At 36.1% G+C, this 23,408-nt stretch overlaps 1 pseudogene; it reads left to right on the forward strand.

The window, feature by feature from the left end:
* Positions 1 to 19,043, forward strand: part of LOC107503802 — a 34,697-nt pseudogene extending 15,654 nt beyond the window's left edge.
* Positions 19,044 to 23,408: the final 4,365 nt, after the last annotated feature.

A 23,408-nucleotide genomic window follows, 5' to 3' on the forward strand; every position in this document is an offset into this window, starting at 1 on the left:
TTGTGTCCTCCACCCTCAAACTGTGATTCTTTATAAAATCAAATAACCGCATAGTTTTATTTCCTCAAATTCCAGGTACTTATGTTTTTAAATCCTATATGCAGCTCTGACAAGAGTTTAGTGAAATGAGCTTGCTTATATACCAATGCTAGGAATGAATTTAGTAATGTGCCTCATGATCCTTATAAATGTGAATACCATTTGAGTCAGTAATTCCTCTTTCAAGAACAGCCCTCCTCCAATATAAATAAGTGACTGTTTTGAAATAAAGAAAATTTTTATTTTCCTTGGACCAAAAAGCGTAACCATACACACACACATTTTGTTACAAAGTATTCTACTGCATATACATCAGAGGTTTTAATATTCGCTATAGGTCTTTACATTACCAGTCAAGCTAGAATTTTGTCATTTGTATATGTCATTTCTCAATGACTTTAGAAGTTTTTTGAAGTTTAGGGAAAGGTGATTGAATTTTTCAGGTAAAATTAATTTGCCTGGAAGTCAAGGTACTGTGTATTAAAAAAAAAATTTTAATTGCAATGAAAACAAATTTGCGAAGTAAACCTCTGTATGTTATGGTCTGCCATAGGCTATGTTCTTCAGTAGGCAAATAGATAAACAAACTGTGGTATATCCATACAATGAAATACTGTTAAATGATAGAAAGAGATGAACTTGAAGCCATGAAAAGACATGGAGGAATCCTAATGCACATTGCTAAGTGAAAGGAGCCTGAAAAGGCTACATATTGTATATGCTAACTACGTGATATTCTGTAAAAGACAAAACTATGGAGACAGTAAAAAATCAGTGGTTGCCAGCGTTCAGGGGGAGGAAGGGATGAATAGGTGGAGCATAGAGAATTTTTTTGGACAGTGAAAGTATTCTATATGCTACTGTAATGATGGATACTTGTCATTATACAATTTGTCCAAACCCATAGAATGTATAAGGCCAAGAGTGAACCCTAATGTAAACTATTCATTAATTGTAGCAAATGTACCATATCAGTACAGGATGTAAATAATTAAAGAAACTGAGGGTGGGGTGAGAGGGAGTATATGGTAACACTGTACTTTATGCTCTTTTTCTGTAAACCTAAAACTACTCTAAAAATAGTCTATTTGAGAAAAACATCTCAGGAAATTTGTGAGGTGTACCTCTGTATGTTGTAAGTGGATGGGAGATTATCTTGGTGAAGTTACAGGTAACTAGACATAATTTCAGCAACATTGTTTCTTCCACGTTCACAATAGCTTATTTTAAAAATTTTGTGCTTTGTAGGAAAGAGTTAACATCAGCCCTTTAGTATGTCAATTATATCTCAATGACACTGAAAAAAAAAATTCAATATCAGCACTTTATACGTTCTTTTCTCTGCCTTTTTTTCTGCATGTAGGTCTACATTATTAAATTAATGAATTCAAATATAAATTACATTACATTTCATGTGATCCTGTTTTTAAAGGAAAGCATAATGTCCAGTTCTTTTTTTTTTTTTTTTTTCTAGAGGAAGACTTTGAAGCTCAAACTGCAAGCTTGGTAGAAATACTTTCATTAGAGATATATGGGTGCAATCTTTGCCAGTTTACTAGCAATACAAATAAGAACTTCTAGAGCCACATTTTAATTTTCTTTTTAAGAATAGATGCCATTACACTTTTGAACCAGAAATGAATACTGACTTGTATAAAAATTTCAACAGTTTTAGAGTGGAGATGAGTAAGAAAACAAGGAAAATCTGGAAAAGATCCTTTTCTGTTATTGATATATATATAGTGCTCTGAAACTCAAATTCTGAGTGCATATCCTAACTCAGGTGGTCATAGTGACAATCTACACACACGAAGGAAGTACAATGTTTGAAGAAGATGGACAATTCCTGCTAAAGGGCTTTTCTCTCTTGTGGCTAACGTCCACTGAACTAAAATCAGGTAAGAAAGACCAAAGACCCAGTCTGAGCACTTTCTAGCTGTAGGTGTGTGCTAAATTTCTAGTGTACAACTCCAGAGCCTTGGTAGAATTAGGTGTCCAAAGTAGTTTCAAAACAGAACTGATAAAAGGGAGAACAGAAGAAAGAAATGACAGTAGAACTCACCTCATAAGATGTGATAAAAGAAGCCTTTTATGTAGCCTGATATTTTAGACCAAAGTTGCATAAATTACATTGTAAATGTCAAAAGAGACATTTTAGATTTACACATTTCTATTGTAATTGAGATATGACTGCATAGAACTTAATGGAAATACACTTAACATTTTATATGCTGGTAAAATTAATCATCAACTACTTGGTATGGAAAAGGTTTTCTTGTCACACAATGATTAGGGGCAAACCCAGGAATCTGTCATCAAGCAAAAGAATCAGTTATCACAATGTTTTTATAGTACCCCAAATCTTTGGCTTTCTGTGAAGCTGAACATATAAGAAATCTTAGGAGACTTCTCATTATGATAACTTACTTAACTTTCTGCATGGTAAGACTTAGAGCATACCAATAAGTTTAGAGAATTTCTTTTTAAGTTTTTGCAGTTCTTATTTGCTCATCTTAAATGAAATTCAGCAAATTGTATTTTGGATGTAACACTGTACTTCCTGTGTTTTTTTGGTGAAACTGGTTATGGTTAGTCTCTTTTAGCTTGCATAATTTCAAGCAGTTTGATATAATTAGGTATAATCAAAGTATTTGAGAATAAAAATTGATTTTCTGATGTATGCATTATGTTGTCTCAATCTATGTTTGCATATATGTCCATAATTTTGAAATGTTAAAAACTTCTACATCTCTTAACAGGACTGCAGTCTGTTTACTGTAAGTGCATAGTGGTGAAGAATACAAGGACTGCTCTTACGATTTGGTGCCATTGCCTTGATTTGTACTAAGGTTCCAGCAGTTTTACCACCTTTGATTTTGCACCATCAGTAAAATATCAACACAAGCAAAAAGGCAAACAGCATCTTAGTGTTATTATGAAAGTAGTTTTGACATTGTAAACCCCATGAAAGGATTTTGGGAACCCTTAATGAACATGGACCACCCTTTGAGGACTGCTATAGTTGGTGGAAAAATTCATCAAATAGACAAAATAGGGAGAGATTACTTTTGCCATTATAAGTAAAACACCATACACCCATAACAATGCTGGGGAGGACTTCTACTATGCGGAGAATAGCTAAGTTTATCCCTGCCAGCCACCAGGAATAGAAGTCCAAACTTTTTCACCCACTGCATTCTGTTATTGGAGTCACCAAGGAAAACATAATAGGTCAGGCACTGAATGGAACAATGCTTTTACTCAAAGAAGAGACAGCAAGATCAGCTCCAATAGTATATGTTGGTCTCCTGTGGCCAGCAGGGCCTCCTCCCTGCCCTCCAGGCAGCTGATGCAAATGGCCTCCATATACCCTTCTTGCACTGAAGCAGAAGACCCCAACCCCTACCCTGTGGAGTTTGAAATATTGACTGTTGAGGGCGTGTCTGAGGGTCATTTCAGTGGAACACATTGAGCCTGAAACAGGGAAATATTTTACCTTATAAGATGATGATCTCCACACAAGCTGTGTGGGCTTTTCATCTCCGTAAGGAAATATTCCAGGCCCAAGGCCCATTCTTATGTGGCTGAGTGGGATGGAAGGACTATAGGCATGAGACTGCCTTTCTTGACAATTATGATTGACATGCTACCACTACAGTCCTACCTACTGCCTCTCTTTGGCTAACCTAGTCTAGTTGCTTTACTTTCTTTTTTGTTAAATTATTATTTTGCCCTAAGTATTATATAATGTTTTCTTGTTGAAAATTATTATAAAATTTAACTATAGATGTTTGCTTTTAAAAATTAATAGGGGAGGGAATTAAGCACAGTTAAAAAAATATAAAAATGGTGAATTCAAAGTAGTAAATAAATGCTAGGTAGTTGTGTATTACAAATGTCTTCAAGACCAAAAAGAGGAAAAAATCAAAACTTCTAGGACATATGTCCTTTTTATACATTGGGGAAGCATGTTGTTAGATTCTGTCATTGCTTCCTCAAGTTATTTTGTGTCTACTTAGAGCCTTCTGTCATTTTCACAAACTATTTGGAATTAATAATGCATAATAGTACCCACTATTGGTGCTTATTAAACTGATTATTGACTTCCTACAGATATTATCAAAAGAGAATGTAAGAGGCAGAGCAATCTGCTATAGAATTGGGTTATTTATCTACAGTTGCTACATGGGAAACATTCCTGTGTTTTTCTTGTCTCTTGAAAGAGATAATGGCTATCTGACACTTTCATGAGGGGAGGGACGTTCTCTCTTGATAGCAACTTTGGTGTTTCCTGCTATAAGAAAGTTGTCTATATATTTCCTTTGTTTTCTTTAAAACTGCTCCAAGTTTAAGTCCTAGGTGGTATTTTGGGGAAAATTGGAATTACTATGGACTAAATGTCCTAATGTTTGGCTTGTAAAATCTGAAATGGTATACACTGGAGAGGTGCCAATGAGATGTTTTCTAATTTTTAAGTACATATAGATAGTTCAATCACTTTGCCGAGAACAAAACTAAGAAATACTACTACAAAAAATCATCTATAGATTATCTGAAACACTTTAGACAACTCTACTGTACTAGTCTTATTTGGATAATGTGAGCAATTGCCCTTAATTACATAATTACACATGCAGAGTACTTTGTAACTTATAAGGGTATGTACAAATATTAGTTACTGGAAGTTAGTACAGTAAAAGGAAGAGATGAGAGCAAGGGTAAAACACTTGCAGAACGATGAGGCTACCTAAAACAAATATAAATCCATGTGAATATGCAAAGGTGATTTTTATATATGACACTATTTCCATCTTTCAGTATTGCTCCTTTTTATAAACTGTAACTTTGTTCTTGTACTTTTTCCATCCATACAGGACTTAGTTTGGTACACTGACATTGTGATGCCAGTGTATATTGATCTGTAAACACAGGTTTGGATTACATCTGTACTAACTATAATTCATAGAATTAAAATAAGAATTATTTCTGATTGGTCTTCATAATCATTTTGAAGATTATTGATCTTGTAAACATATATGTTTCTGTGCCTTTTATGAGACAGATAAAATTTGCCTGAGATTTCCAAGCATCTCAATGTCCGTGCCCACAGCTTCCATTCACATATGCACACTGAATGTGAAGGAAACGAAACAACAGCAACAAAATTGCATTAATATGTAAGTGACTTGCTATTAGTAGACAGTCTAGGAAGTATGGAAAACTATAAAATGAAAAATAAGTTATCTATAATTCTTCCACCAAGAAATAGTTACTAACGTTTTGCTTTTTCCCCCCGGTTCCTTTTTTTTTCTGGATTTTTCCTTAAAAATGTATTTTTTAGATCTAATATGACACTTATATAGGTTATTTTTAGACATTTAAAATTTAGTTAGAGCCGGTGAAGGGGGGCTAAACTTGGATGAAATAAAGAAGCTATTTAAAGTTTTTTAATCAAAATCTTTTATATTATTACTTTTAAAATGGAACTTAGAAATGAGAGTACAGAAACCTTCCCCCCAACCATATACTTTCTTGTCTTTTAATCAGTACAGTATTTTATGAATATTTTGATAACATCCTAAGGCTTATGAAAATGCAGAAACTCAGGTCCTGGTTTTTTTTTCACTTTATTGCTACTAACATTTTAGAAGGTTTTGAAATAATAGTTGCTTTTTAGATATTCATAAACATTTAACATGGTAATATGTGTCTCTCACAGAATCTTTCAGTTGACTTCTTAGTTTTCTCATAACATTCTTCAACTTTCTATGTAATTAATTTTTGTTTGGATTAGTTCCTTTCTCTTTGGAAAAAGTCACAGAGAAGGAAGATGAACCCCACCCAGAATTTGATTCCATGCTGAGACTGATGATATCATAAACATGCCAAGTGGGTATGGAAAAGTTTATTCATAGTGAGGCTTTCCAGGGAGAGCAGGGATGGCTCCTAACCTGATCTGCAAGTGGCTTGAGAGAACCGGCAAAGGAGACTGGCTTGGGGTTTTTCTGCTGGTCAGAGGGTGGAGTTCCCATATTCTGGTTATACTTGTGTGGTTTGAACTTGCACCAAAAGTAGGGAGCATTCGAACTTTTCTATGGGTATGCTCAGATGTAAGGCAAGGAGAAAAAGGGTGGTGGGCTTGAAAGCTGTCAGTAGTCAAACATCAAAATTGGAATCAGACTGTAATCTACCTTCTTAACTATTTTGTGTACATAATTTTGAAAAATCTGCTTTTCCTGGCATTTTCCAGTAGAATAATAATAATGTAATGAAGATGATAGCTAACACCTAGGCATACTATATGCTAGACACCAATGTGTGCTTTACACATTTACACATATCTTTATAATAAATCTATGTAGTAGGCAGTATCTTCATTTGACAGACAAAAGATCTGCAGAACAAAGAGTTTAGGTAATTTTCTCAAGTTCACAATGCAACTAAGTGGTAGAGACAGAATTTGAAGTGGCCTCCAATATCCTATGTTAATTAAAAGAGTTTAAAAAATAATGAGGAGTTTTGAATAACTTCCAATATTTTCTGTGTGAATTAGTGCAAACTTTGGGTCCTAGGAAATGCTTTTCCAAAAGAAACTGTATTTCTACTTATTTAATTAAAAAATTACTAGCATATTCCTATTGAGTTGTCTAGCACTACTATAATTTTGGCCCTTTTTCACTGTTAGCTTATTATCCATATCTCTCAATTAAAAAAACGATTAGGTTTTCAGAAAACATGGAAGGGGGAATACAACTGCCCACATCTTTAATTTGTACTGTCCTTGAGTTGGTAATTTATGGAGGAAAAAACTAGTATGATCTTTTTTATCTTCTTAGTGATATAATTTACTAATCCTCTTAATGATACTCTTTCTGTTCTTTTTAATGTTGAGCTAGTTACTGTCTAAATGTCATTTTGGGGAAGTTTGTTACTTTCAGCTACGTGATTTAAGATATAATACTTGATAAAAAAGATGGTTGATAACAGTTTTTAGGTAAACACATATCTAACAGAGACTTTAATAATATAACTTCTCTAAACTTTGTTTAAAAATGATCTAATTATGAAGTTCTTCGAGAACTTAAAAAAGATTACTGAATTCAGTTGACTGCTTTTAGGAGAGCATCTATTTAAACTGCTTGGGCTACCTTGAAACATCTTTTGTTTCAATGCCCTTCTAAAGTTATATTAAATTTAACTATACATGACTAATTCCATTTTCCTTGAAATCTGTTATAACACACAAGAAACATTTTCTTACACAAGAAATATATTTTCTGTAAAGGGAGGAGTTTTTTTTGTTGTTGTTTTTGTTTTTTGGTGTCTTATTTTACACGTTGTGTAGTTTTAGCTCTTTGGGGTGATTTTTTCTTTACAGGGTGAGATAAAAGTCAAGATTATTATTTTTTTCTTTTTATCATATAGATATCCAGTTATTCTAACACCATTAAATTACCTTGGTCCTTTTTCTGAGAAACCAAATAGCCATATATGCATGAGTATATTTTTGGACTGTGTTTTGTTTTAATGATCAACATGTCTATTCTTATACCAATATTTCACTGTCCTAATTACTGTAGTTTTATAGCAAGTTTTGAAATCAGGTAGTATAAGTCCTCCATTTGTTCTTTTTCAAAATTGCTTGGCTATTCTGGGTTCTTAATATTTTCGTTCCCATGTAAATTTTAGAATCCATTTGTCAATTTTTCTTTGAAAAATTTTATATCTCCCTCCCGTTTTTAAACTTTTATTTTATTGTGGTAAAATATACGTAATATAATATTTATCATCTTAACCATTTGTAAGTGTATTGACATTACTTAGATTCACAATTCTGTGTACTCATCTTCACTATCTATACCCAAATCTTTGTATCATCCCAACATAAACTCTATCCCATTAAACAATAATTCTTCCTTTCTCCTCCCCCGACTTTCTAATATCTCTGTTCTGCTTTTTGTTTGTATGAATTTGCCTATTCTGGCTACCTTATATAAGTAGAATCATACAATATTTATCCTTCTGTGTCTGACTTATTTCACTTAACATAATGTCTTCAAGTTCCGTCTATGTTGTATCATGTACAAACATTTCATTCCTTATTATGGCAGAATAGTATTCCATCGTATGTATGTACACCAGTTTTTTTGTTTTAATTTATTCACTGTTGGATACTTCAGTTTTTTACCTTTTGTCTATGGTTAATAATAATGCTGTGAACATTAGTATAAAGATAACTATTTGAGTCCCTGCTTTCAATCCTTTTGTACATATATACCACAAGCAGAATTCCTGGTTCATAAAGTAATTATATATTTACATTTTTTGTGGAACTGCCAAATTTTTCCACAGTGGCTGCACTATTATCCTTCATTTTTAAAAAATACATTCAGTTTTTATTAAAAGTCTTGTATGTCTTTCTTGTTTAAACACAGCAAATTTCACTTAGCTATAAGAGAACTGGCTAGTTGTCATATTAAGCAAATTTAATTATGGCATAAATGTAAATATAATGGATCTGTGATTTGGTGTCTGCCATTAATTTTAGAAAATTTTCAATTATTACTTCAAATGTATCTTCTGTTTCTTTTTATCTTTTTAATTTTTCTTCCTGGAAGTTTCATTACACATATGTTATACCTTTTGTAATTGTGTCATAGTTTTTGAATGTTCTATTTTATTTTTTTTAACCTTTTTTCTCTTTGCATTTAGTTTCACAAGTTTCTACTGTTTAGCTTCAAGCTCCTGATTCTTTTCTTGGCCTGGTCTATTCTATTGATGAGCTCATCCATTCTTCATTTCTGTTACAGTATTTTTGATTTCTAGAATTTCTTTTTGAATTTTTTAGTGTTTCATTTCCATGCTTACATTATCTGTCTACTTTTTTTTTATTATAGCCCTTAGCCTATTAATCATAGTTATTTTAAATTTATGATAAAATAATTCTAAATTCTCTGCCATATCTGAGTCTGATTTTGATGCTTGCTTTATCTCTTCAGGCTGTGCTTTTTGCCTTTTAGCATGCCTTAAAATTTTTTTTTGTTGAAAGCCATACATAATGAAATAAGAAACACCTTTAATTTGAGGTTTTATGGCTAAGAGTCTGTCTTTACTGTTTGCTATTAACTGTGGTGTCAGAGGTTGAAATCTCCTCTAGTGTCCTGTTTTTGTATTCCCTGTTGTCTTTGGATATTCCTAGAGACTCCTTAAGTAGGTCCTGAGACTTATGGTTATTTTAGCTATAATCCTGATGATCATACAGGAGCTGTATTGATGTTGTGGTAGGATATGGGGGAAAGAAAGCATTCTACAGTCCTGTGACTAGGTCTCAGTGTTTTAGTGATCCTGATTTGGGTATTTCCCTTCGTTTATATCAAAAGCTATGGGAGAATAGAGTTATTTCTCTTAGGTTAGTTAGGTTCTGATAAAGTAAGTTACCTTGAGGGCAGACCTTGTTAACAAAACAAAGTACTCTGGGTGCATTTTTATGAGGTTCCCCTCACAGTCTCTTCTAGAAGCACAAGGTGATTTTTCTCTGATTTTCTCAATGGTAGGACTCTTGGAGGGAAAACTAATATAAGTGTAGGATTTCCCTAAGAATGAGCCCCTTTAGGTATTTTAACTCTCAATCATCTCCACATTAAGTCTCCAGTGATTCATCAATTACAGCTTAGGGGTTCCAATATTGACTCTAGCTGTCAGTTTCTTCTTCTAGTGAAGTAATCTGTGATTATGTCCATCTGTTTTCTTGGTTTTGGGGAGCAGCAGTTTGCCTTGTGAGCTCAATTCTCTGATGTATCAAAGAAGAGTTATTGATTTTCAGTTGGTTTAGCTTTTTTCCTTTCTTTCTTTCTTTCTTTCTTTCTTTCTTTCTTTCTTTCTTTCTTTCTTTCTTTCTTTCTTTCTTTCTTCTTCTTTCTCTCTTCTTTTCTTTCTTGGTGAGGACAGGAGTGACAACTTCAAAGTACTTTACATTTCTGACCAGACACCACAGAAGGGTGCTTGTTGATTTTTCAAATGATCCTGCTGTGATTTTGATTGGAATTCTGCTGAATCTGTAGTTCAATTTGGAAAGAATTAACATTAATGACCTACTGAATGGGAGAAGATATTTACCAATGATATATTTGATAAGGGGTTAATATCCAAAATTTATAAAGAACTCATATAACTCAACACCAAAACCCCCAAACAATTCAATTAAACAATGGGCGAAAGACCTGAATAAGCATTTCTCTGGAAAAGACATACAGATGGCCAATAAACATAGGAAAAGATGCTCGACATCACTAATCATCAAGAAATGCAAGTTAAACCACAATGAGATATCACCTCACACCTCTCAGAATGGGTATCATCAGTAAATCAACAAACAAGTGTTAACAAGGATGTGCAGAAAAGGAAACCCTTGTTCACAATAGCAAATGGTGCAGCCACTGTGGAAGGCAGTATTGAGGTTCCTCAAAAAATTAAACATAGAACTAAATTATGATCTAAAAATTTCACTAGCGAGTATTTATCTGAAGAAATATAAAACACTCATTCCAAAAGATATATGCATACCTACGTTCAACAACTGCAGCATTATTTACCATAGCCAAGATATAGAGGCAAAGTGCCCATCAATAGACAATTGGATAAAGAAGAGGAGGTACATATATACAATGAAATATCACTCGGCCATAAAAATATGAAATCTTACCATTTGCAACAACATGGATGGACCTAGAGGGTATTATGTTAAGTGAAATAAGTCAGACAGAGAAAGACAAATACCATATGATCTTATAAAAAACCAAATAAATTAACAAATAAAACAGAAATAAACTCATAGATACAGAGAACAAACTGAGGGTTGCCAAGATGGGAGGGGGTGGGAGATTGTGTGAAAAAGAAGACAGGGTTAAGAAGTAGAGATTGATAGTTACAAAATAGTCACAGGGATATAAAGTACAGAATAGGAAATACAGTCAAAAATACTCGCATAACTATGTGTGGTGGCCAGGTAGGTACTAGACTAATCGAGAGGATCACTTTGTAAATTATATAAATGTCTAACCACTAGGCGGTAGTAGGGTTAACTCAGAACATAGACCCTCCATATACTCAGAAGACTATTAGCTGCCCAGCCAGCAGACAAGGAAAGCAGCACACAAAGAGCTTTCAGCACATTTTCTGCTGCTTCCATGGATGTTTTCTGCTCCTGTAACCAAGCAACACACCTTGCTCCCCCAATGAGATAACCCTTCTTTATGCTTATGTGAGTAAAAAACTCTTCTTGCTCATGGTCAGCAGCTTGATTCCTGCAGCTTCGACTAGCCGCTGCTGAAGCATCCCCGCCTGTGTGGAGTAAATGGCATTTCTCATCCCTCTGGTCCTCCTGGTGGTGCTTCCAGATATCCAAACCCAGGTACACATTCCAGGCCTCATGCTCCTGCATTATAATTGGCATAGCCAGCAGGATATTTCAGAAAGTACCCCAGTTGAGTCAGCCTTGAGTGAGGGGGAGAACATACCTGGTGGGGGCCTGACGGGGGGAATCCCGGGGCAGGTCTCTGAGTCCATGTTATTTGAGGTGGCAAGCCTTTTAGATTCTTGGGGCTCACCAAGGGAATGGGAGGATGTCCCCCAACACACCTATGGGCCTCTTACAGTTTTACCGAAAATAGGGGAATTGTGTTCTCTTAAAAAAGGAGCTGTGGGTCATAGCAGCCACAGTGGGCTGGCCCCTTCTTCAGGCACTGCGTGAGGCTACCACTCAACAGCTGCAGGCTGAGGAAAGCATGAAGAAAGTGGAAGAGGAAGTAAGGCTAGAAAGAGACCTTTGAGTCACACAGGCCAATAGCAAGGATATTCTGGGATGACAGAACAGACTAGTGAACAACTGCAGGACCTATCCTGCTGCTCTGCAAAAGTTCGGGGGTAAAAGCTAATGAGAGTTCGCATGCAGGCAGTAATTGTACTGTCTGAATAGAACCCCAGTAAATAGGATCCCTCCTCAGAAAGTGAATCTGAGTCAGATGAGAATACAGAGGTGTCCCTCCCAGAGAAAGCTATATGTTTTATTCAGGCCTGCCCAGTAATTGTTCAGAAACTAAAGACTCAACAAGAATGTCCTGAGGGGCATAATCCAAGGAACTTGTCTCCTCCACCCGACCATGTACATTGGCGGAGTTGGTAGAGCTGGCCGCCAAGTTCCACCAGAAAGGATCAGAGTCTATTGCAGGGTGGCTACTCTGCCTCTGGGACACCAGTGCAGATGGCAAATACTGTCTGGGGATGAATTAACCCAGATGGCCTCTGTCACTACCCACCCTTCATTGCGCCAACGCATATATGGGGCAATCCAGTATGCAGAAAATGCATTACTGTTGAATTGGCTCATGGTGGGTTGCCGCATGGTTTGGCCAAATAAAGGTGATTTGCCGATGGCCCAGCATGCTGGATGACCATGACAGAACTACAGATGTTCCTTAGGGAGGTGGGAATGTACATGCTATTTACTTCAAACCATCTGAGGGCCCTGAAGTGGTGCCATGTACTGCAGGTATGCAGGACTGCATCATCCGGACAGCCCCACTGGTTTATTATGGTACCTTGGTGCTCGGCCTGTCCACCCTAGTGAGGAGGACAGTCCAAGTGACAGCACAGGCTGTTGCTCATTTTGGGGGAAATTGAACTGGCTAGGCAGAAACTGAAGGCTTGATGATGTGCAGGTGCAAAGTAATAATGGCCCAGTAAAAATGAGCAGAAGGCAACTATGGATGGATCTAATAAGTGCCAGGGTCGACTAAAGAAGATTGATAAGCAACTCAATACAGTACTGGTAGCCCAGTGGAGGCAGCTTAAGCTGGACAGAAATTCCAACCCCTGCTCGACAGGCAGGTAGCTGTCTGCACCTTGGAGTGGACCTCAAGTGAAGGTCGCTTTGACTCTGCATGGATGACTTTTTGCAGGACCAGGACACGTCCCAAATATTCACCCAAACAGTCAAGATCAATTTGGCTTTACAAGGACAACAGTGGACCTTCACTGTCCTACAGCCCCACTATTTGCCATGGTTTTTTGGCTGAGGATTTGACTGGCTGGGCTAAATCCTCCATCATACAATTGCACTATTATATCAATGATGTCATGCTAACCTCTGACTCTCTTTCAGACTTACTGCAAGCTATACCCTGCCCCCGCCTTTTCCCAGCCTCTGTAAAACTGTCAAGGGCAAATGAAATACTTCTAGAGGTTACAAAATATATTCATAAATTTGCCAATCTAAAGGATGTTAATTGCTTACTTTTAACTACTATTAGAAATTGAGGTTTCTGAGAGCTAAGAATTTGTATTACGATTGGAAGGGAAATGTATGTGTTTAGTAACAGAAAGTATAAGTTATAAAGATTTATTTTCAAGGAGATTAAAGGAAAGTAGTTTGTCCTAAAGTTGGTTATTTTGAAATGTGTAAGAAGAGGCAAACTGAAGGGATGACGAAAGTTGCAGAAGAGAAATCTTGAAAGAGGAAACTTTATGTATGGTTAAACTAAACAAGATTGGAAATAAATTTAAATGTCAAAAACAGGTTAATACAAAATCGGAGTTGTTTTCTCCCTCTGCTAAATAAGAGTTTCTGGGATTATGGGTCTGCTACTGATATTGTGGAAGAGGTTTCTGCATGAAGAAAACAAAGATTCTGTGTTTTATCAAAATAATTTTTCATATTTTATGTTGTCTCAATCAGGCCTTTGGCTACTCAAGGATATTGTATCTCCACAATTGTTATGAACTAAATTTTGCTAATAATTATGCAGAATTGGAGTGTTTCTTTTCCTTCCTATGTACCCTTCCGGAATCCAAACACTTTTAATGAGTACGTATTCTTACTTTCATGGAAATGTGATTATTTGCATAAGTTTGATAAGAATCTGTTCTCTTTATACCAGGTCATGACTGGAAACTAGTTTTTATTACCAAGCCTCTGACTGGAATGTCATATGTAAGAAGAATGCAGAGACTTAGATGTGACCAAACAATTCTAAGGAATTAGGATTGACTTATGGAAGCCAATAAAGCCTTTGGAAATATTGGCCTAGTACCTTGTTCTCATGGTTCCCAGCAGCCTTCCCATATGAGTAAAGAATGTCATCTCTTGGCAGGTGCAGGAACTTCAAGATATTTTGGAGATCTCAAGAAGAGAGGAAATCACCTGAAACCTATAGGTATTGCAGACATCCTCCGAGGGCAAGTCCTTGCCTTGGCTTTTTGGGTCTTGCAAGTCCTTTTAAGTTCAATCTGAAGATTCCTTGTAAAATTCCAGCAAAGCAGAATTAAAAGTCCCTACCTGGTTAATTCATAGTTTTTGCTGGACTTATGCAAATGACCAGGCCAAGTTTATTGAAATGACTTATTTCACAAATGAATGAATCTTAATTTGGCTATCTTTGGTAAAAATAGGGGTAGTTGGAGAGGGAAGAAAAAATGTGTTTTGATAAAAATTGAAATATACCTATGTAAACATTAGATTCTTATACTATTCATTGCCTTTTAGGTTTTTTTATTTTCCACTTGTAAACTGGACTGGCTCCTGAATTCTTCTATTTTCTAAAATCTATCTGTGAATTTTCAAACATGTTTTCGATTTGTAAATTTTTCTCTCATCCTTTAGTAATTATTAAAAACTATAACTGGTTTTTCCAAGCCATGCAAGCTAAAGATGGACAACTTGACGTACAATTCAAGAAATTGCCACAATGGCTCATGTTTGAACAATCTCAGTGACTGGTGCTGTGTGGGCCACATAGAGTTTGGTCTGGCATCTGAGAACATCATCAGGGACATTTCAAGGTGCAGGAGATGCTTCCAGCCTTATATCTAGAAATCTTTACTGACAGACTAACAAACTCAGAAGGTGGTTTATAATTTACTCTGATTATTAGCTTTTGTTTTTCTCTTGTTTTCATAGACATAGGAGACATCTATACAATGGCTAATATAACCTGCTAAATCTACAATAACACCTCTGGGGAAGTTGAGACTCAAATAAAAAGAATCATGCAAAAGACCACTTTATATTCACAGTAAACCCAAAACTAACAATACATTCAATTGAATGTACGACAGTTTCATTCTTGTAACCCCCCAAACTCCACCCCTTTTTAGCAGAAAACAGCTGGAGCAGTTGCCTCTCTTCTCTCAAGACTGAGGAACCATCAGGAGTCTGGGGGAAGTTGTAACAGGAATTGTAGCCTCACACGTTGCAGCAATTGAAGCAAAGCCTTTAACTACTTGATGTCCCTCCTTGGGCTCTTGGGGCTGTCACCTGGTAACAGGACTGCTTGGCTTATGTGTACTGTTAGGGTTAGGATGTAATCTTTACTGTATTTGTGATATAAGCATGCAAATACTCTAACCACCTGGGGACTCCCAGTCTGGAAGAACTGACATGAAGAATGTAGGGTGGAAGAGCTATGTCGGGGTGGAATGTAGGGTTAACTCAGAGCATAGCGCCTTCACTTACTCAGAAGACTGAATGCTGCCTGGCCAACAGCCAAGAAAGGCAGCACACCAAGTGCTTTCAGCAGTGCCTACTCCCAAGGACGTTTTCTGCTGCTCCCATGGATGTTTTCTGCTCCTGTAACCAAGTAGCACATCTTGCTCCCATCCATCTGAGAAGGCAGCTGCCCTCCCAATGAGATAACCCTCCCTCTTCTTGCGGTGCATAAAAAATTCCGCTTACTCTTGGTCAGCAGCTTAGTTCCTGCAGCTTCGACCAGCTGATGCTGAAGCATCCCTGCCTATGTGTAGTAAATGGAATTTTTTACCCCTCTGGTCCTCCTGGTGGTTCTTCCAGAATATCCAAACCCATGTGCATGATCCAGGCCTGGGGCTCCTGTGTTATAGCTGTACACCTGAAACTAATATAAAATAATACTGAATATCAACTATAATTAAAAAATAAAAAGTAATGTTGCTGACAAAAAAACAAACCAATATCGAGTCTTTTAATTCAGGCATAGATCTTCATTTAGATTTTTTAAAATTTCAGGTTTTTTTTTTTTTTTAGTTTTTAGTATACAAGTCTTACACATATTTTGTTAAATTTATACTTACATATTTCCCATTTCTTGGTGCCATGGTATTTGTTAAATATTAATTTTCAATTGTTTACCATTATGTATGGAATTTAAATGTTTCTTGTATATTGACTTTATATTTTGTAACTTTGTTAAACAAATTCTCTTATTTCCAGTAGTTTTCCTTCAGATTTGTTAGGATTTCCTATATATAATCATCTTATTTGCAAATAAAGACACTTTCACTTCTTTCCAAGCCATAATATTTTTGCAATTAATAGATGTTATTTTATAGAACAGCTTTAAATTTACAGGAAAATTGAGCAGACAGTACAAGGAGTTCCCGTATTCTTCCCCCACCTTTACCCCCACAATTTCTGCTATTAATATCTTGCATTAAAATGATGCATTTTTATAATTAATACATCAATATTGATACATTATTATTAACTGAAGTCCATAGTTTACATTAAGGTTCATTCTTTGTACCTTACAGTTCTATGAGTTTTGACAAATGTGTAATGGCATATATCTACCATTGCAGTATCATACAGAATAGTTTCACTGCCTTAAAAATTTCCTGTGCTCCACCTATTGATCCCTTCTTTCCTCCCCCTTAATTCCTGCCAACTACTGATCTTTATGCTGTTTTCACAGTTCGGTCTTTTCCAAAATATCATGTATTTGGAATCATACAGTATCTACATAGACATAAGGCCAATAGACAGATTCGTTTATGGATTTCTTCTTTTATTTATCAATATATAATTTAATTTCTTGCATGTCTTTTTTTTTTTTATCGGACATGGGGAACTTGGTAGTTTGGTAGTTCATTTCTTTTCATTGCTAAGTAATATTCCTTTTTTTGGATATACCACAGTTTATCCATTTACTTGGTGAGGGACATCTGACTCTTTCCAATTTTTGGCAATTCTAAATAAAGCCGCTATAAAATAGTCATGTGCAGGTTTTTGTATAGTAATAACTCTTCAACAAAACTGAGTAAACACTTAGGAGGACAATTATTTCATCACATCGTGTTTTAGTCCACTCGGCTGCCAATATAATATACTACAACCTGGTGGCTTAAATGATGAAAATTTATTTTTTCAGTTCTGGAAGCAAGAAGATCAAAACCAAAAAAATTTGGTTTCTGGTGAGGTCTCTCTTCCTGGCTTGCCTTCACAAACTTTATCTCTGTATGTGTTCCCAAGACAGATCTCTGTTGTTTCTTTCTAGTCTTATAAAGACAACAATCCTATCAGATTAGGGCCCCACCCCTATGACCTCAATTAATATTAATTATCACCTAAAAGCCCTATCTCCAAATACAGTCACATTGAGTGTTAAGGCTTCAACATCAATTTTGAGAGGCACAAGTCAGTCCATAACGTAATAAGACTATGCTGGGTTGGACAGTGGGAGATGGAGGAAATGGGTGAAGGTAGTCAAAGAGTATGAACTTCTAGTTATAAGATGAATAAGTTTGGGAATATAATGTACAGTAAAAGTACAAACAGCTCAGTTCCTAACAGGTTTTGGAACTTTGCCAGAACTAGCTCGGGCTATCAGCTAAAATATACCATCTACAGGTCCTTGAGCCTCTGCCAGAGTCAGCCCCCACTATTAGCTGAAATAAACAACCTAAGGATGCATGCAGACCCTAAAGCACCCTCTAATTTTTCTTTCTCTCGAGCTTAAGTTCACAGGCCTGGGAAAAGATACCAAGACAAGCAGGCCTGCAGTTAATTAACTATATCCTGGGTAACTTGCTTCAGATAACATCAAAGAAAACACAAACTTTTGCCACGTCTACCCAGCCATTTAGAAACACCAGCTGCCTTGGCCTTTATAACCCGATAAAAGCTCAAACCCCTCACTCCTCAGGGCCAGTGTTATTCTTAACATTTGGCCCCTTTCCTCACTTGGAAAGTGAATAAATATTTTACTTTATTTCTCGACTTCGTGAATTCTTTTACACTCTGTGGTACTGACACCCTAACATATAGCATAGTAACTATAGTTAATAATGTATTATATACTTGGAATTTACTAACAGATTATAAAAGTTCTCACTACACAAAAAATTTGTAACTGATGTGACAGTTTTGTTAACCTTATTGTGGCAATCATTTTGCTCTCTATATCAAATTATTATGGTGTACACCTTAAATGTACACAATATTATATGTGAATTATATCTCAATAAAACTGGAAGAAAAAAGAGATTATGGAAAACCGGACCAGGACTCTGTGTTTTCTTTTTCCAGCTGGCTTTAAGCCATGGGCATCTCTCAAGACAACTGGCACAAGTGCTGCAAAATGGAGGGAAAAAGAAAGCCCTACCATGAAAAGTGAAAATATGAGCTGGGACACCCTACTGCCAACACTAAAATTGGCCCCCACTGCATACACACAGTCTGTGTGCAGGGAGGCAACAAGCAGTACTGTGCCTTGAGGCTGGATGTGGGGGATTTCTCCTGGAGCTCCGAGTGTTGTACGTGCAAAACAAGGATTATTGATGTTGTCTGTAATGCATCCAACAACGAATTGTCCACACCAAGACCTTAGTAAAGAACTGCATTGTGCTTATTGAAAGTGCACTGAACTGACGATAGTCATCTGAATCCAACTATGCATTGCTTCTGGGCCGCAAGAAGGGGGCCAAGTTAACTCCTGAGGAGGAAGAGATTTTAAGCAAAAATGGTCAAAGAAAATTCAGAAGGAATACAATGAAGGAAAAAGAATGCCAAAATCGATAGTCTTCTTGAAGAGAAGTTCCAGCAGGGCAAGCTTCTTGCAAGCATCTCTTAAAGACCAGGCTAATGTAGCCAAGTAGATGGCTGTGTGTTAGAAGGCAAGGAGCTGGAGTTCTATCTGAGGAAAATTAAGCCCCGGGGGAAAAAAAAATTCTCCTCCCTCCTATATCAGTTTATGTAAGAGCTAAGGTGTTTATTGTTGTTGTTGTTGTTGAGAGAGAGAGAGAGAGAGAGAGAGAAAGAGAGAGAGAGAGAGAGAGAGAGAGAGAGAGAGAGAGAGAGAGAGAGAGAAAGTGTTTAGTTTGTAAGAAACTGCCAAACTGTCTTTCAGAGAAGATGTACCATTTTGTATTCCCACAAGCAATGAATGAGAGTTCCTGTTGTTCCATATCCTCACCAGATTTTGGTATTGTTAGGTTTTGAATGTTATCCATTTTAACAGGTGTATAGTGATATCTCATTGTACTAATTTTTTAAAATTTTATTTATTTGAATTAGTTTCAAGTATACAGTACATTGATTAGACATCTATATAGTTCATAAAATGATCCCCCCCCAATTGCTCCCTCCCTCACCTGACCCCCCACCTAGCCAATGTATTAATGCTAACTACATTCCCTATGATGTGCTCCCCATCCCCATAACCATCCATCGGCTACTAATTTGTACTTCTTTACCATTTGCCCATCCCCACATTCCTCTCCCCTCTGTCTGTCACCAAATTGTCCACTATAATTGTGTTTGTTTTTGATTAGTTTGTTCTTTTTATTCCTTAGATTCCACATGTAAGTGAAATCATATAGTTTATCTTTTTCTCTCTGACTTAAATACCTTCTAGGTCCATCAAAGCAATATCTTTTTCCATTCCTTTCATTTTAGTCTGCATGTGTCTTTTAATCTAAAGTGAGTCTCTTATAGGCAATATGCAGAGGTCTTGTTTTCCTTTCCATTCATCCACTCTATCTTTTAGTTGGAGCACTGAATTCTTTTTCATTTGAGTTACTTATTGATAAGAATATAGTTGTTACCATTCTTTATTCTTTTTTTTTTTTTTGATACAATTTCTTCTTAAAGAAGTCCCTCCAACATTTCCTGTAATACTGGCTTGGTGGTGATAAATTCCTTTAGTTTATTTTTGTCTGGGAAGCTCTTTATCTGTCTCTCAACTTGAAATGATAGCTTTGCTGGCAAAGTATCATTGGTTGTAGATCCTGGGTCTTCATCCTGTCGAATATTTTGTGTGAAGCCCTTCTGTCCTGCATAATTTCTTTTGAAAAATCAGCTGCCAGTCTTATGGGTGTTCCCTTGTAGATAACTATTGGCTTTTCTCTTGCTGCTTTTAATATTCTTTCTTTGTATTTAACCTTTGGCATTTTAATTATGATGTGTCTTGGTGTGGGCCTCTTTGGATCCCTGGGTTTTGGGATTCTGAGCTTCCTGGGGTTTTATGTTCATTTCCTTCACCAGGTTAAGGAAGTTTTCCATCATTATTTCTTCAAACAGCTGTTCAACATCTTGTTTTCCTTCAAGTAAGTTGATCAGATGGATATTTTAATCCTTAACAGTGTCCCGTATGCTCCTTAAATTATTTTTATAGTCCTGGCATCTTATCTCTTGCCATTCTGCTTGCGTGTCCTTGGTTTTCTCATCCTCTGATAGGGCATTTGATCCTCTTCTTTATTCACTAGTTTATTCCATTTAATATGCTTCTCATCTCAGATAATGTGTTCTTCGTTTCTGACTGGTTCCCTTTTATAATTTCTGTTTCCATTTTTATGCTTTTTATCTCTTTGTTGAAGTTGTCACTGATTTTATCTACATTTCCCAAAAGTTCATTGAGCATGTTTATAACTAGTGTTTTGAACTCTGTATCTGTTACATTACTTGACTCTATTATATCTGGATCTCTGTTCTGTTCTCTCATATGGTTTCTGCTTCTTTGTTTTGGCTGCCTTTCTGTGTTTGTTTGTATGTACTAAGCAAAGCTCCTAAGTCTCCTGGTCTTATTAGTGTGGTTTTATGAAGTAGGTGTCCAGTGGCACAGTCCTGAGAGGGTTCAGCTGCAGGCCAAACTTAGGCCAAGCCTCTACCCCTCCAGGGCCACCTGTTAAGATTCAGCAAGCAATCTACAGATGCTGTGCTTATAGTTGCCTCAAAAGGTCATACCAGAAATTGAGGCCAGCTGCCTGCAATGTGAGTGAGTTTAGGTGCTATTCAGCAAGGAGCACCTGACTCGCTGGATGTGCCTTGTGTGGGGCCATGAGTTGGGGGAAGTGGGATTTTAGGGAATCCTCTTAGCAGAGCGACCTCTGTTATCCAGTTTGACGATATCTGGGCTATAGAGGCTCTGTGTCCGCGTACTGGTAAGAGGGAAGGCTCCACAGGGAACAATGGATACTACCAGCGCTTCTGTAGAAAGCAAGTCTCCCCTAGGCTCTCACTCTGATAATGTCTCCCTGTAAGTCCCTGGTGTCCCCTGCATGCAGCCAAATGGGCACTGGTGCTCAGAGTGAGCAGGTCTGTCACCACAAAAATCCGCTTACATACGTGGCCTCTTTAAGAGGCTTCTGCCGCTGCTGCTGTTGCAGCCTCACTCAGCTGCTCAAGACTGGGCAGTCCCGTATCCTTGCCCCATCTTACTTTCTGCCATTGCAGGATAATTTCTTGTATTTCTTCCTAGTTGTATGGCTTGTTGATCTAGATCCCAGGCAATTTTTCCTTGCTGCTGCTCCTTGATTTCATCTCCAGAGGGATGAGCGGAGCCTCTATCATCTATGCCATTTCTTCACCTTGTTGTTTCAATTTGCAATTACCTAATGACATGATATTTAGCAACTTTTCATATGACTATTTGCTACCTATTTCTTCTTGGGTGAGATGTTTGTTCAGTTCTTTTGATCAATATTCGATATAACTTTTCTTCTTTAGCTTGTTGATATGGCAAATTACATTTACTAATATCTGCATGTTGAACCAACTTTGTATACCTGGTATACAACTTTGCATACCTTGATTATTGCTTATAATTATTTTTACACCATGTTGGATTAGACTTGCTAATATTTTTTTGTGACATTTTATATTCATGTTTATGTGAGGTATTGGTCTATAATTTTTCTTGTAATGTGGTTAACTAGTTTTGGTGTAAGGGTAATAGATAACACAATGTCTTAGGAACTTTTCTCTCTGATCTTATTTTCTGGAAGAGACCATAGAGAATTGGTATCATTATTTCCTTAAATGTTTGGTAGAATTCAATAACGAAACCCTCTAGACTTGGTGCTTTCTCTTTTGGAAGTTATTAATTATTGATTCGATTTCTTCAGTAGTATAGGCATAGTAATATTATACATATCTTTTTTGTGTGTAAATTATGGTAGTTTCTGTCAGGGAATTAATCCATTTCACCTGAGTTATCCTATTTTTTGGCATGGAATTATTCATAATATTCCTTTATTCTTTTAAAGTCCATGGTATTAGCAGTAAGGGCCCCTTTTTAATTTCTGACATTTGTATTTGTGCCTTCTCTCTTTTTTATTTAGACTAGCTAGAGGTGTATCAATTTATTGATTTATTGATCTTCTCAAATAACCAAATTTTGGTTTCATTGATTTTTTCTGTTGATTTTTTGTTTTCAATTGTATTGATTCTCCTCAAATTTTTAAATTATTCTTAATTCTGCTTTCTTGTGCCTTATTTTCTCTTCTCTCCATAGTTTCATAAGGTAGAATTTAGATTATTGATTCGAGTTCTTTATTCTTTTCTAATGTATGCATTTGATGCTGTAAGTTTTCCTCTAAGCATTGCTTTTGCTGCATCCCACAATACTGATAACTTGTATTTTTATTTTTATTTGGTTAAAAATCTTAAAATTTCTTTTGAAACTTTCTTTGACTCACGAATAATTTAATCTCTAAATATGTTTAGATTTCCCAGCTCTCTTTCTGTTACTGACTTCTAATTTTATTTAATTGTAGCCTATGAGCATATTCTCTATGAATTCTCAAATTTGCTAAGGTACATTTTATGATTTGATTGTGGTGTGTCTTGATGAATATTCCAGATGATCTTGAGAAGAATTGTGTTTTGCTGTTGTTGGTAATGTAGTCTATAAATACTAGAATATATTAGAATAAATTCTAGTTTGTCAATTAAATTCAGTTGATTAATGGTGATGTTTAGCTCCACTATATCATTACTGATTTGTCAATTTGCCTTATGGATTTGTCAATTTGCCTTATGGATTTGTCAATTTGCCTTATGGATTTGTCAGTTACTGATGGAAGTGTATTGAAATCTCCAATTGAAATAGTTCATTCAACTATTTTTTCTTGCATTTCTATCAGTTTTTGCATGATGCATCATAATACTCTGTTATTAGGTACAAGCACCTTGAGGACTATTACATTGTTTGGAAGAACTAATTCCTTTATCATTATGTAATGTACCTCTTTATCTTTGATAATTTTCCTTGTTTTGAAGCCAGCTTTGTCTGAAATGAATATAGGTGCTCCAGCTTTCTTTTGGTTTGTGTTAGTATGGTATA

Source organism: Rousettus aegyptiacus, unplaced genomic scaffold, assembly GCF_014176215.1.
Source record: "Rousettus aegyptiacus isolate mRouAeg1 unplaced genomic scaffold, mRouAeg1.p scaffold_m13_p_1, whole genome shotgun sequence".
Lineage (NCBI taxonomy): Eukaryota > Metazoa > Chordata > Mammalia > Chiroptera > Pteropodidae > Rousettus > Rousettus aegyptiacus.